The sequence below is a fragment of the Onychomys torridus genome, chromosome 2 (assembly GCF_903995425.1).
Source record: "Onychomys torridus chromosome 2, mOncTor1.1, whole genome shotgun sequence".
NCBI lineage: Eukaryota > Metazoa > Chordata > Mammalia > Rodentia > Cricetidae > Onychomys > Onychomys torridus.
Genome location: NC_050444.1, coordinates 162,301,626 through 162,317,604, shown reverse-complemented (window position 1 = coordinate 162,317,604; position 15,979 = coordinate 162,301,626). Strand labels below are relative to the sequence as shown.

The following is a 15,979-nucleotide window of genomic DNA, read 5'->3' as shown; positions in this document are numbered from 1 at the left end:
GGGGCCCGCCAGGCGTCGCTGGCGGCCTCGTCTCCTGAGGGGGCGTTTCTAGCTGTGCGAGCCGCCAAGCCCCGGGGCCGGAGCCTTCCTCCGAAGGCCGTGAGCGGCCCTGTGTCCTGCCCCTGGGGAAGGAAGTGGCGCTGAGGTGCACTGCGGCCGCCGAGGCCCCCGGGTGGGGAGGGGCGTGGACGGAGCGGGCAGCCTGGGGTGCAGGGCGGGAGGGCCGGCGAGGGGCAGCCGGGGACTGGGGTGAGGAGGGACGTGAAGGCGGCTGGGCACCTCCGCCGCGGAGGGAGGTGGAGTGAGGCATGGCGGGGGCCGTCGGTCCGTCCGCCGCGTGCTGCGGGGCATGGCGGGCGTATGGGGCCGAGGCCAGCGCACAGGCCCGGCTAGGACACCGAGGGAGGCGGGCGAGCAGGGCAAAGGAGCACCGCGTGGGAGAGAAGGGGGAGACTGCGGGGTCGCATGCCCTGGGGCAGGATCGGGGCCTCATCCAGACCCCCCGCCCCGGGGGCAGAGCTGGCTGGTCGTGGGGCACCCCCACGCCTGCCCCAGCCCCCTTGGTTTACCTGCCCAGCTCGCAGCACTGTTCTCCGCGTCTCTTGGCCCCAGGGTGGCCGCTGATGCCCAAGGACGAAACGCCATCAAGTCCAAGGGAGGAGGTCTCTTGGGGCAGAAATCCGGTGATGCAACTTAGGTTTATAGTTTAACCGTAAAATAAATAATACAGCGATAAACCAAGAGCGGTTAAAGAAAAAAGGCAAACAGACTGAAGCCCTCCAGTTTGAACGAGTACAGATTTCCCTAATGGAGTTGCAGAGTCGAGGCCACAGGCCCGTGGCTGACCTCTGGCCTGCGCAGAACCCTTCTTGCACTTCAGCAAGAATGCCTGATAGTTATATGCTCAGCACTACCTAATTGGGCCAGTTTAACATATGGAATGAGGCTCCGGCCTCGTTCTCTGGTTAACTATTAACTTTGTGCCCCGTGAAATGATTTGCCTTTTCCAGTATTGACTTGCATTCTTTTTAATTTAACTCAAAGGCCTAATTTTAAATTCAAGGCCTCAAACACCAGATTTTAAGAAAGAAGAGAAAAATCTCAAGTATTCCTTTGCCTGTTTATTTTCAGGGACAGGGCTGACCAAATGCTAGAAGTCTGCTCTCTTCCTTCTGATTGCTCCTACTGGTCTACGAGGGCTGGTGGGTCATTTTCACACCCCTGGATCTACAAGTTCAATTCTTCTATCTTTTTATTTCCTTTCACATAGTAAGTATTTTAATCTTACGGGTATTAGTCATTGCCAAATTAACTAGATATTTATTATTTACTTGCTTATTTAGGTTTTGGTGGGTTTTGAGACAGTTTACTCTGAAGTCCAGGCTGGCTTAGAACTCACTGTATAGCTCAGGTTAACCCCTAAGGCCATGATCCTTCAGCCTCCAGAGTGTTGAGATTTACAGGCAGCAGGAAGTCACCACATGCAACTTGACTAGGCTTTGAAAGTCACACAGACCCCTCACCTTTCATATTCAAGGTTTACCCTTATGCTCTGTGCCATCCCCTCTCTCTCTCCTTCCCTCTCCCCTCACCCCTCTCTATATGTGTGTGTGTTGAAAAGATCCTTGAGAACAGCTTTTCAGGCCTCCCAGTGCAGCGTTTACTGAATGGGGACTTCAGTGAGGTCCAGTTTCCTCCAAAGAGAACCCTAGCTACTCTCTTTCTGGTGACCACAATAGTTGTAATTTGTGCTCTGGTCTTATTGGTGTGCTTTTATATCCCCTATTCATAAAACAGTGATAATCACCAGAGCAACCCTGGAACACACCCCTTCTGTGGAGAGAGACGGATACTCATCTACCCTTGTGAGCTGTGGGATGTGCTAATTAATGTTTTAGTAAATGATATATAAAAAAATCATAAAATAGTTTTAGTAATACATGATTTATCTGGTTTTTCTCTTCAGACCTACTTTAAACTTGTAAAATAAACATTTAGCTTACACATTTTTTTTGGGGGGAAATGTAATTAGAACTTCTACTTCACTGACTTTAGATCATAATTATTCATATTAATGGAGCTTTCTCCGCTGTGGAGGAATTATGTGAGAAAACTTATGTTCTACAGGCTGCTTAATAATAGTTTAGAATAACGTTGATAAGCCAAACAGCTATAGACTAGTGTGAGAAGAGTGCCAGGTGAAGACACTAAGCCATGAAGTTACTCTGGCCTGCTGATTGCTTGCTGCTCATTGACCTTAGCAGTTCAGATACCAGAGTACAGAGTTAGAGACAATATTCTTTTCTAATGTGTTTTAAATTGCCTCTACCCAGAAATTGAAAGTTTTTTCTTTTTTTAAGTCTTTCAAAGTTGGTTTAGCTTTGAGGCCATTTCCCGAGGAATTTTTATTAGCTGATTTCTTTAAAAGCAGAAGTTAAATACCATGTCTCAAAACACTAGTCTTATGTTGTGTTGACCTGGCTTGTCATTTTGCACCACTCTGTTTTCACCGCCTCTGGAAGAAGAACGAGCTTGAGGTTCTGCCTCAGAAACCTGAGACTCACAGTGGTACTTTTCCTCTGCTCTCTTAAAGCGATCCCACACGTGATGTCTAAGTGTTGATGTGCCACACAGGGCCTTAGCAAACCTATAAAAGACTACACACATTTCCGTGTTTATTCTTCATTATAAGTGTTCTGTGTGCTTCATTTAAAAAGAAATACTTAAAAGAGAAACACTTTTTGCATTACTTTATTAATCATAGGGCCTTTGTTTTTCTCAATACATAAGATGTATTAGACACCTTTTACTAGTCTGTAGATAAGTGCAGTAAAAATACATGAACAATGGAAACTTTACATTCCTTAGAGGCCTTTTGTTTACTGTACTACACTGTTGGAAATACATGTACACACACACACACACACACACACACACACACACACACACCTGCAGCAAACTGTGGATTACTTTAAAGCCTGCATAAGACCCTGAGACTCAGACTGTCCAGATGGCTCACCTGAGTTCAGTCTCTGGGACTCACATGATGGAAGGAGAGATCCAAGTCCTGCAAGTTGCCCTCTGACCTCCACATACTCACTCACACCTAAATGACTAAATGTTATTTTTGAAAAGTTTAAGAGGGCCTGGGAAGGAGCTGAAAGGGAGGGAGCAGGGGTGGACTTGATCAAAGTACACTGCGGCCATGTCTAAACTTCTCAAACAGTAAAAAGAGGAAGAACCCTGGGATTCATTCACAAGGAGTGCTGCATGACAGTGGAGGCTTCCCCAGAACTTTGAACTTCAGCTGCTGTGGGAAAAGTCACAGGCACACGCGCAAAACAGTTGTTCACAACATTTCTGTTTTTCCTTCTCTAATTCAGGATATTGCTGCCTTTTCTAGATTTTTCTCTTTAAAAGGGCTACACAACACATAATACACACACACACACACACACACACACACACACACACACACACCTGTGAGAAGATTGTGTGTGCTAATTGTGTGAGGATTTTCTAGTCTGTTGTTTGGAGTGTTGTAGGGAAAGAATTGACTTCTTTTCCTCAGAATGAAGACAGGCTCCATCGTTTTTGGGTTTTTGTTTGTTTTGTTTGTTTGTTTGTTGTTTTTGATTTTTTGAGACAGGGTTTCTCTGTGTAGTTTTGGTGCCTGTCCTGGAGCTTGCTCTGTAGCCCAGGCTGGCCTCGAACTCACAGAGATCCGCCTGGCTCTACCTCCCAAGTGCTGGGATTAAAGGTTGCGCCACCACTTCCCGGCCCATCATTTAAGTCATCTTTTATGTATGTAAGGCTCCCTTAACAAGCATTGTATTTCCAATTCTACCCCCATCTCTAGAACTTATAACTTTAAGACATTTTTAACATCCTATGGATTAATTTGTTTAGATACATAAGCTAGATGTTTTTGAGATAGTTTTCTTTTCAAGCTTCTTTTAAGTATTTCACATTTAAACATTTTGTCTAAAGTACATACTGTATTTCCTATTAGCTGGCCAGTAGGGTGTGCTCTAGTCCCTTGCCAAATTAATTAATTAAAATATTAATGTAAACTCTGCATTAAGAGATTTTAGAAACTTAATTTGCTACCAGTATGTTTAGGGTGTGTTTCTATAGATACATGTTACTCATGTATACATAGTACATATGGAAATTAAATTTCATCATTAAATAAAGAAAGCTTGATCAGCTTACTTCTTCAGCTTAGCCCTAAACAATTTGATATTTTCTTTTATTCTGAGTAAAGAAGAATAAGAAAGAGGTACCATAGCCAGGCGTGATGGTGTGTGCCTGTAATCCTAGCAACCAGAAGGCTGAGGCAAAAGGACCAAGAGTCCAAAGTGTCCTGGGCTGCACAGTGAGACTCTGTCTCAAGCAAACAAACACACAGGCAAGCAAAGAAAAGGCAGCAGCGGAGAGCACAGTCTGGAATCTGAGCATTTGTGTTTGAGCCTCACTTGGCCCTCAGAAGCACTAACTGTATGTCTTCCAGCTAATTATTTCAGCTCTAGTGTCTAGCAACCTGGAAATAAGAGCGGTTCTTCTGGCAGGGCTATTTGACAAACAGGTTAGCATGGGAAAGCATGTAGAACACTGCCCGGGGCCAACTGGGGTTCTATAAATGTTACTTTTATACTATTGGTCATATTGTTATCCTCACTGCTATTGTTATATATTCTTTGAGAGATGTTTAAACACCTTTTTCTGTAAATGCCCCAGTTCTAGATTGTTATCTCTACCTGATACAGTCTCCGGAGGTGGTGATTTCATTGCGTTGAAGAGCATACATGATTCATGGACTGCCCTTCCTAACTGCAGTAACCCCCTTCAAGGCTGTGAAACCTTAGACAGAGAAAAGACTTCCTAGAAGGGAAGTGCCAGGTCCCAGCTTCTCTGTGGCCTGAAGGCAAGTGAGAAGTGGAAGACTGTGGCAGTCAGCTCTGAGCTCCAACTCACGCGCATGCTCAGGCACATGTCCCTTCAGAGCACGCTAAATTTCATCTACACAGAAGCCTAAAGCCCCTGCACAACCCTGTATGTGGATGGGATGTAAGGACAGTGGGTATACTGGATGACTGGGTATTCATATGAATACATTTACATATACATGTTTATAAGTATAAATTCATACATACGTGTCACAGCACTGTAAAACTGTAAGTTAGGTTTTAAAGTTCATGGGATGGCCTCTTTTCCCCTGAGTTCTCTCATCCTTCATGGCTGCCTTACTAAATGGTTTTCTTTGAGAAGTTAGCAGACCCTTCTCTGCTGTGCTCCTTCTCAGGAAGGTCTGGAGTAAATCTACCTTCTGATGCCCGCGTGGGAGAAAGAGCAGCTTCAACGGGGTGACTGCTGGCTCTCCTCTCACAGCAGAGCTATGTTTAAGTTGGAAACAGGGAGGCGGTGGGGTGGGGGTAGGGAGTGCAAGGCTGTGAGGTGGGGAATCTGCTGTTTGTGGCTCACGGCAACCCTTGGATGCCTGATAGGAAACCTTGTGAGCACTGGAGAGTTTAGTGTTCAAAACATTCATTCACTCAAGTCAAATCTAGGGAGCTGCTCACTCCCTGCCAATCACTGTTCTAGCACTGGGGACATGGTAAACAGAGAGAACATAATCTTTGTCCCATGAAATTTACAGTCTAATGGAAAGAGCCTTGTAATAGCATGGCAGGAGAGACGTTCTAAGACCTGGATGAAGAAGAGGTGGTCTAGATGAAGTCCCTGCAGAAGGGAACAGTCCAGCATGGGAGAGAGCTTGGTACAGTGGGATAGCAGAGGGCTGGGCCTGAAGACTAATTAGGAGGCCATTGTCTCAAGTGTGAATTGATAGTGTGAGAGAAGATGGTGGCATCTGGAAAGGCAGGAATGAGAAGGTTCTAGAGACAGATTCTGGGCTCCTGTTTGGATTTGGAAGTAATAGACCTTCATGATAGCTTGCACATGAGAAACAGAGGGAAGGAAAAGTCAAGGATGATTTGTGATTTCAGACAATCATCAAGATACAAGGAGAAACAGTGGATTGGGGAGTTAGGGCATGAAAGAGGTGTAACTTATGAACAGGGTCTAGAACTTAGGTGAAACCTGAAGACAAGTGAGGTGAAGCTGTAGCCTCTTGTTACAAGGTTTGCCCGTGCAAAGGTACTCGGGTAAGCATTGCAGCTCAGATGGAAGTCGGGAGCCCAGGAGTACCACAAATTTACTGTAAACACAGCTGCTTACAGCCCTGCTCCAGGGAAAGGTTCCCCGGTCCGGTCCGGTCCGTGTAACAACTCTGCTCTGGCAGGGGAGGGTTTCCCCAGAGAAGTTGTTAGAGCTCTGCTCAGCATCCCTGGAGCATAACAACTCTTTCTTCCCCAGTGAAAGTGTCACAGTTCTGCTCGGCTCTCTTGCTCTGGCAAAAGTTGTTACAGCTGGGCTCCACTCCAGCAAAAATGTCACACTGCACAACAAACCTCACTCAAGAGATTTATTGGGACGGACGAATCCAGGAGGGTGGCTGCCTCTGGGGTGAGAAGCAGCAGCAAACTGAACAGGGTACAGAGTTTATATGGGGGTTGGGGCAGAGATTTCCAGGGTAGCTTGGGCTTGGTGGATTTTGTGGTCTGACTCTGGGGCAAGCTCAGGGATTGGTGGGATGTCAAGCCCCTAGGGGTCAGGTCAGGGTCGTGTGTGTCCCATCCCTCCCCCTCAGGTTTCAGGTCTACTCAGGGCCACATGTGCTTTCTGAGCTCTTTTCACCCTATAGCATGAGTGGTCACTGACAACCTACTTACTCAGGAGAGTTGCTGACTTCTCTGGATTTTGGGGCCTGGATCCGGGGACAGAGGCATTTCAGGTAGAAGTTCATCTCTTGTCCTTGGTCATCTACTGGAATAGGAATGGTGCTGAGTTGGTGGCCTTATTCTGGAAAATGTGGGTTGATATTGGTTTTCTACAACAAAACCTTTGGTGCTTAGAGCATGGCAAAGGTAACTAGGCAGAAAAACTCCACCGGAGCACTGAACCCCAGGCTTTGGGGTTGTTACTATCTGTACAAAATAGACTGTGAATTTCAGAAACATGGCTTGATTATTATTGGTAGTTGATAAATTTGCTCTTCCATATGTGACCATTTCTTTTGAATTGTTTCCCAGACAGCCTTCGTTGGTCAGTCTGATTGTGCCATTAAAGCCATGCCTGCCCCTCCCCCCTTCCACAGAGACTCCTTTTCTCATCAGAGTGAATGTGTCTGATATCTTAAAGGTTGTAGGGTTGTGTGTATGTTTTTTTTTTAAAGTATGCTTTACTATGATATTAAGATAAATGAGCATTCTTCTGTTGAACGTTATGGGGTTGTGTGTAGTGAAGGCCATTGGGAAAACACATGACAAAACTTGGATTCCTGAGTTTGGAAATATGAGAACGCCAGCTCTGTTAACAAACTCTGCCTGCTGCATCAGGAGACATGCCAGGACATCCAAGGTGACCATTGCTCACTCCACTGATACTTACTGAGTACCTGTCATATGCATTTCTGATGGTGGACCTTTTCAAAGTCCTTTGAGCTTTCTGGTGGCTTCTCCCTTCCCTTTAATGCTTTCAAATGCCTCTGCCGGCCTCATTAGTTAGAGTATAGGACACTGGTAAACACCAGCACTTCTCTGTCCCTTCAGTACACAGCACCACCTTGATTATACGTATAGGCTTAAATCATAGGACGAGAGATGGGAGTGAGTGCAACAACCTCCTTGACATAAAAGACAAGGGAAAAGCCGGGCAGTGGTGGTGCACACCTTTGATCCCAGCACTCAGGAGGCAGAGGCAGGCAGATCTCTGAGTTCGAGACCAGCCTGTCTACCGAGCAAGTTCCAGGACAGCCAGGGCTACAGAGAAACCCTGTCTTGAAAAACCAACCAAACAAACAAACAAAAACAAAACAAAAAACAAAAAAAAAACCCCTAAAAACAAAACAAAGGAAAAATCATCTTAGAAATGCCAGAGCTTCTACATCCTTATAGAGGCTTTGAGAATCAGATAGTTCTTGGAAGCACTCTAAAGTAAGGAAATAATCTCAGACAGAAAGCTTTATACCCGGAACCCTCAATCAGCGATGTGCAGCATGATGAAAAGCTGGCCCATTAGTTGCACAACTGCCCAAGTAGAAAATGGAATGCCTATTCATATTCCCATGAAGATTTTATAAATAGGATGAATGTCCTTATTTGGGGATTAGGAATAATAACTAATAATAGCTAACACTTTTGTAACATTTACTTAGAACTGGGCATGATGTAAGGCTTTAGATAAATTAACTTCCCATGCTCCTATGCTCAGTATGGAATGGGAGGAGGGTTAGCCAAGTTTTGTCGGAATTTTTTGTTTGCTAGTAACAGAACCCCCCCTCCCCATGAATAATAAAAGGGTCAGTGGATCAGCATGAGAAGATTGGGGTGAAGCTGAAGGCTCTCTCTGTGTAGGTGTTCCATGAGGCTGGCCAGATGTGGCTTCATTTTAAGACATCTTGGTGGTATAATACCTGACAGCACACCTAATGCCCTCCAACTAAAATATAAAAGGCCTAGTTTGTGGTTTGAATAAGACCCTACATCTGAGTCTCACTTGTCCAAATTGAAGGCCAGGGAAATGCAGTCTCCCGTTGGCCAAATCTGGAATGGAGAAGGCTGTTCTCTGATAGGCCAAGCCTGAGCAGGCACCCAGCTCTGTGACTGGCATTGGAAAGAGCCCTGTCTGAAGGAGGGTGGGGGATGATGGAGGGTTGGGGGAGATTATTATTTCCTGGGGTGAGACTCAGGCCTATCTAGCCTTTTGACATTGCAGCACATGTCATCTCAGCTGGAGAACCATACAATCAAATTACCAAAAACAAAAACTGCAACAGATAAATCTCCTTGTTGTAAGTGAGCATAGGGTTTTGAGTTGGGCTGCGTTCCCAGCTGTCTTTGGCCCCACGTGGTCCCCAGGTCATAGGATCGATACACTTAGTAGGCAAAAAGGGAAATACATGTGGTTAGGAAACACAAATGTCCCCTCTAGTTGGTTTCTTATCAACAGCATTGAACACTGTTGGCTTATGAATGTCTTGTTTTCTCCCTGTGACGTCAGGACAAGGCACTTCCCACCTTTTTGATGCCTCTCCTCCAGTCTTCTTGGGCACCTGTGTACCTGGATGCCATCATCTTTGAGCTTCCTGATTTGTTCATTTAGTCACCTTATTCAATTTCTAAATAATTGCATCCTCTACATAAATTACACAAAAATCCAACTGTAGGTTGATTGCCTCTGCTGGTCTTGAGCCACATGTTTGTGGTTTTTCACACTTGGGTGCCTCGCCCTGGCTATTTGTTGCAGTCTTTGGAATGGAGATCATTATGACCGACATTAGGGAAGGGAGAAAAAGAGCAGAGGAAAAGGTAAGCTGGGACTACAGGCCTCTACAATGGTGTCCACTGACTCTGGATGTATGCCTCAGAGTTCTTCCTTCAACCCCATACTGCAGTCACTCGCCTAGCTTGCTCACCTTGTCCAAGAACACCCTTGGACAAGGCAGTCTTCCTCAGCTCAGGCAATAGTCAGTGAAGACTGAAAGCTGACAGTTAGGCCCATCTGAGCCTGGGGAATGAGGCTTATATGACTCAGGAGAGGCTCTGGAGGCTCCTCTACTGCCCCGCCCTGCAGCTCCTCTCTGCTGGAAATTGTATTGTACTTAGGAATGCTCTGCTGATAAGCTCTTCTGGGCTGTGAAGGTAGCTTGGTGAGAGTTAGCCGTCCTGCAGGAAGCCCTGCATAGCACACCATAGCAGCACCATAGCAGCACCAGCAACACGAAAAGTATTAAACCTCTTGAACCCAACCTTTTGTTGTTATGTGGTAAGCCCTGATTCCAGTAATAACTTCTACCTTGGAATCTATTTTACTTGGTATTTCCTTTTATTCTTTGGAGACAGGGACTCACTGTGTAGACCAGGCTGGCCTTGAATTCACAGGGGTCTGCCTGCCTCTGCCTCTTGGGTGGAAGGGTTTAAGTTAGGCAGCATGCCCACCTTTTGTTTTATTTAAATGTATTTATTTATTGCATTTATGAGTGTCTTGTTACTTTCTATCACCATGACAAAACTCCATGACGAAAGCAACTTATAAAAGAAAGCATTTGATTGGGAACTTGCTTACAGTTTCAGAAGGTGAATCCATGACCTTCATGGCAGGGAGCAAGATGGTAAGCAGGCAGGCATGGTGCTGCGAAAGTAGCTGAGAGACTATATCTGATCTGAGGGAGGGAGAGAGAGAGAGAGAGAGAGAGAGAGAGAGAGGCTTTTGAAACCTCAAATTCCACTCAGTGACACACACGCCAACAATGCTGGGCCTCCCAATCCTTACCAAACAGTTCACAACAACATTCAAATATATGAGCCTATGAGGCCCATTCTTATTCAAACCACCACGATGAGTGTCTTGCTTGCATGTATGTGCACTATGTGCATGTCTTGTATTCTTAGAGGTCAGAAGAGGGCATTGGATCCCCTGGAATTGAAATTATAGGTAGTTGTGAGTTGCCATGTGGGTGCTGGGAACTGAACCCACATATTACAGATAATCCACAGATAATGGAATCATTTATTTAGAAATTATATTGAGGAGAACAACTCACTAAACAGGATAGGCAAAATCGAAGAGTCCTGGAAGGCTGATGTCCAGTCCCCGCTGCTTCTGCCGTCTGAGTCAGTCCACACCATCCGAGCTCATGAGAGTGCAAAGAGAGCGAGGTCTGCGTGCCCAGCCATGCCCTAGAGCCTGGTACCAAGAGGTCATAGGTAGAACAGGTACCCACTACACTAGGTCCTCTGCAAGAATGATTTTTTTTAAAGATTTTATTTATTTATTGTATATACAGTGTAATATCTGCATGTACCCTTGCAGGCCAGAAGAGGGCACCAGATCTTATTACAGAGGGTTGTGAGCCACCATGTGGTTGCTGGGAATTGAACTCAGGACCTCTGGAAGAACAGCCAGTGTTCTTAACCGCTGAGCCCTCTCTCCAGCCCAAGAAAGAGTATTTTTAACCACTGAGCTATGTCTCCATCCCCCCACACCCTCATTTTGAAAAATAATTGTGTGTGTGTGTGTGTGTTCCTCCACAGAGCTTTAAAAATATTGTTCTACTAGTTTCTAATATCATCAAAATTGATGAAAAATTAGTCATGATTCTATTTGTTTTTTTCTTATGGGTATTAGATAGTTTTCTCTTTGTTGTGCATTGCAATTTATTTATAGCAGGTCTATGAAGTTATTTTTATTCTGAAGATTACTGTATTTCATCAAATGTTTTTAGTCATTATTTCGATTACCTTTCATCCTATAATTTGATTAAGTGAATATCAGATCCCCCCCCCCCCAAAACAGGGTTTCTCTGTGTAGCTTTGTGCCTTTCCTGGAACTCACTTTGGAGACCAGGCTGACCTCGAATTCACAGAGATCCGCCTGCCTCTGCCTCCCTAGTGCTGGGATTAAGGCGAGCGCCACCACAGCCTGGCTTTTTTTTTTTTTAATCTATTTACTCTTGTATTTTTTTTTTTACTTCCTCCTTTCTGCTCCATTTTCTTTATGATTTCTTCACATCTGCTTTCCTCTTTGCTACTGCTCTCTTTGGGTATCTGGGTTACTTGGATTTTATAATACCAACTATGTGCTTAAAAGTTTTAGAACTTGCCGGGCATGTTATTTGGTTCTATTAAAGTACAATTAACCATTTTTAGTGACTTCTCTCCCCTTGTCTGACACCCTTTTTTGCTTGTTTTGTTACATTTTGTTTTTCGAGTCAGGGTCTCAATCTGTTGCCCAGGCTGTCCTCAAACTCAAAGTGGCCTGCCTGCCCCAGCCTCCTAGGAGCTGGATTAGGGTGCTGGCCATAATGCCCAGGTTGATGCCATCTTTCCTTCATAGTCAACATTTGGCACCTAATAGTTTCAGCATCTGTGACTTTTGTGACTTATTTTACAGTTGGCTTTCTCCTTAGTTTTGCTTTGTAATTTGCTTTCTCGGTCTATTTTGTGCTTTTCGATTCAAAGATTAAGCTGTTTGAAAACTTCTGTCTGTGGGAACCCAAGGCGATTTTCATTTAAAGCTCTAAACTTAGACTCGATATCAAATGGATCACTTGAGTAAACCGAAGTTTACTGGGAGGTTTTTTATTTCTACCACACAGATGATATGGGTTTTGCCCTGTGTAAAGTTAGCTGGTCTTCCTTCTACCACATCCAAGACACCACTAAGTCAGTATCCCCTCTATCTCCTTCAGAGAAAGTGTCCCAATTCATGGGCTGAGGAGTTACCTTTGAGGATCCCAGCACACATGGAGTTTTTCAGAGGACACCCTAACTCTATTCAGGTCCCAGGCTTTATCTCCCAAATTCCCCCAGTTTAGCCAACTAAAACTCAAGGCCAGGTATCAGCCATTATTTCTTAAAGGTCAGACTGCAAAGACTGTGTTTTAGGCTTTGTGGTTGTGTGGCCCTTGTTGTTACAACTCACGTCTGCCATGGTAGCCATGAATACAGGCAGACAACATATAAATGCCGGGGTGTGGTTTTGTCCCAATAAAACTTTATTTACACTATTGGTTGTCAAGCTGAGTGAGGTCTATGGGTCATCATTGCTGACTGTGCTAGGCCATCAGGACTGGCAGATTCCTTTGGGGAGATGACAATCTTATCATTTTCTAGTCTGTTTGGAGCTGTCCTCGTTGTCAGGTCTGGGGGCTTTCACATTTTGTCAGTTCAGCCGAGAATTTACAAAGATGTTTGAGAAGACCTTTCTTACCACTGAGATGCTGTACCTGGAGGGCTTTTCCCACCCACCTTGCTGCCAACATCAAGGACCACTTTCTTTTACAGGGGGAGATTTTGCCAAGCTCTCAAACCACGGAGGGATGTTTCATGGCCATGTTCACATAAAATAGCGAGCCCAAACTTCCCCTAGTGTACATTTTCATTCTCCCTGGCTTTGTTGTTGTTGTTGTTTTTGTTTTGTGTCAAAGTCCCATTAGCCAAAGCTGACCTTTAGTCTCCCCTCTTTTTGCCTCCACCAGATGTGGGGCTTATTCTCTAATGTTTACCCACCTGCCCAATAATTTCTTAGTGCTTCCTTCCTTACATTTGCAATGTGATTAGCCACATAGTGTGTCTACGCCTTCCCTAATAAGCTTCCTTCAGTTCTCTTGACACATCCCTACACTGTCTCCACATACTGTGTTTCCAGAGGTGACTCCTGTATTTGTATCTCACAGCAGAAGCCATCTCTGTTTTAACCTCCAGTGATTGTTCTCTCCTTCCTTTAATATTCTGCACAGAAAAATTATTTACAATTTTTTCCCAAATGTCCCTGCTAAATTATAAGCTCACTAAAGTCAAGTGACATGCTTATTCAGCTCTGTGGATGCCCGTCTTTCCTCTCCCAGCCCCTTGAGAATGGTTTGCTTTTGTGTTTTTTCCAGGCAGGACTTCTCTGTGTACCCCTGGCCATCCTGGTACTCACTCTGTAGACCAGGCTGGCCTCAAACTCACAGAGATCTGCCTGCCTCTGCCTGGGATTAAAGGCATGCAAAGCCACCACCTTGATTTCCTTGCAGGATGTTTTGAAGGTGGCAGTAATTAAGTGTTTGCTGAATGAAGAGACACATAGACTTCCATTTTGTTCTTGCAAAGTTCATGTTATTTTTACATTTTATTACGTTGAATTTTGTTGTTGTTTTGTTTTTTAAAGACAGGGTTTCTTGGTGTAGTCCTGGCTGTTCTGGAACTCACTCTGTGGACCAGGCTGGCCTTGAACTCAGAGATCCTTCTGCCTCGGCCTTCTGAGTGCTGGGATTAAAGGTGTAGGCCACCACCTCCCATGTTATTTTCAGTGTGTTTCCTTAGGCTGATCCACCGCATGATTCCTGCAAAGCACTCTTTCAGATACAGATCACAGTTGTGCTTCTCTCCTGTGGTGTGTGTGCAGTGAATTTCTTCATGGTGTCAGAGGTTAATGTCAACAAAATGATGAGCTTACTCAGAAATGACTATGAGGAAAGCCAGGTGTGGTGGTGCACACCTTTCTTTGAGTTTGAGGCCAGTCTGGTCTTCAAGAGTGAGTTCTAGGACAGCCAGCGTTATATACAGAGAAACTCTGTTCTGAAAAAATCCATAAATAAATAAATATATAGGCTATGATGATGGTGTATATTGTCAACTTTCTCATTGCCAGTAAGTGCTGTTTCATGATGATTTTTTTTCATGACTCCTTAGTAATCCATTATATGCCTGTAACATAATTCACATCTGACTGATTTTAATTCTTATATCTTACTATGTAGCCCTGGCTGGCCTGGAACCTCACTGCATAGACCTTGAACTAACAAAGATCCACTTGCCTCTGCCCTCCAAGTGCTGAGATTAAAGGCTTGTGCCACAATGCCTGGCCACTTTTTTAGATTTTTCATATAGTATTTTTATAGGTAATGTTTTATTTTATTTTTAATGATTAATTTTTATTTATGTGCGTTGGTGGTTTTTTGTTTTTGTTTGTTTGGTTTTTTTGTTTGTTTGTTTTTCAAGACAGGGTTTCCCTGTGTAGTTTTGCACCTTTACTGGAACTCACTTGGTAGCCCAGGCTGGCCTCGAACTCACAGAGATCCACCTGGCTCTATCTCCTGAGTGCTGGGATTAAAGGTGTGCACCACCACCTCCCTGCATGCGTTGGTGTTTTTGCCTGCATGTATATCTGTGTGAGCATGTCAGATTTCTTGGAACTGGAGTTACAGACAATTGTCCAATTCTGGACAAAATTGGGGCTTCTCACTATCTTTGAATAAAGCAGAACTGAACTCAGCTCCATAGAACATTTAAGAGAACATTTCCCTGATGGCTTTGATTCCTATTGTGCCAAAACAAAATGAAAGAACCATAGGGGATTCCAGATGTGAAAGGTCACTAACAAGAGTCCCTGTGACTGCAGAGCAGCCTGGAAACAGCTGCATTCCTCAAGGTTGTGAATAAATGCATGATGGGAAGTCTCTAAATGTCAAGTTAGGTTTGTTTGTTTGTTTTGAGACAGGGTCTTGCTAAACATCCCAAGTTTGCTTCAGATTTACAGTCTCCTTGCCTCAGCTTTTGGAGTGTTAAAATTGTAGGTATATGTCATCATGCCCAGTTTGTATAAGGTTAATTTTATACAGTGTATTTTTTTGGTGATGTTATGAGCTAAGAATTGATATTAAATCAGAAAATCTTAAGATCTAAGTATGCTTCAAAATGTTCTAGCATAAGACTGAGGATGTACCTCCATTGGTATAGAGCTTGCCTGGGATGCACATTGCCTGGGTTCAGTCCCCAGCACCACTTAAAACTGGGCATGGGGCCAGTGAGATGGCTCAGTGGGTAAAGATGCTTACCACCAAGCCTCATGGCCTGAGTGTGACCTTCAGGTCCCACACGGTGGAAGGAAGGAATGATTGACTCCTGCAAATTGTCTTCAGACCTCCTCACACATGCCACAGCATGTGTCATGTGCATGTGCGCACACACACAAAATAAGTAAATACATAAATGTGATCAAGCAAGCAAACAAAACCCCCACTGTATGTGGTGGTGTATGCCATTGGTCCCCACACAGGGGGAGTGGAGGCAGAAGAACCCAAAGTCCAGGGTCAGTTTCATCCGTTAGTGAGTATGAGGTTAGCCTGGGCTATACGAGACCTTGTCCAAAAAATAAAGTTAGCGTATTATTTGAACTGCAAACATTTTCATGGTAGCTATATGGAGGTAACAACATCCATATGTCCTTATGTGAGATGCAGCTTTGATTTTTTTTTTAGAATTGTTTAGCAAAGAAATGCATTTTATTTAGTGATGACTTAGTGGTGTTAATTCTTGCTTTCGTTCACTGAATTAATTAACTTCTTGACTGTTTGACCAGTTGAGTTTCC

General features: G+C 44.3%; 1 long non-coding RNA gene across 1 annotated transcript; it reads left to right on the top strand.

Annotated features, from left to right (window-relative positions):
* Positions 1-4: 4 nt before the first annotated feature.
* On the top strand, positions 5-1,872 carry LOC118578616. The gene is made up of 3 exons (XR_004944272.1): positions 5-145; positions 1,132-1,269; positions 1,798-1,872. It is a non-coding gene; the product is annotated as an uncharacterized LOC118578616 (long non-coding RNA).
* The last annotated feature ends 14,107 nt before the right edge of the window (positions 1,873-15,979 follow it).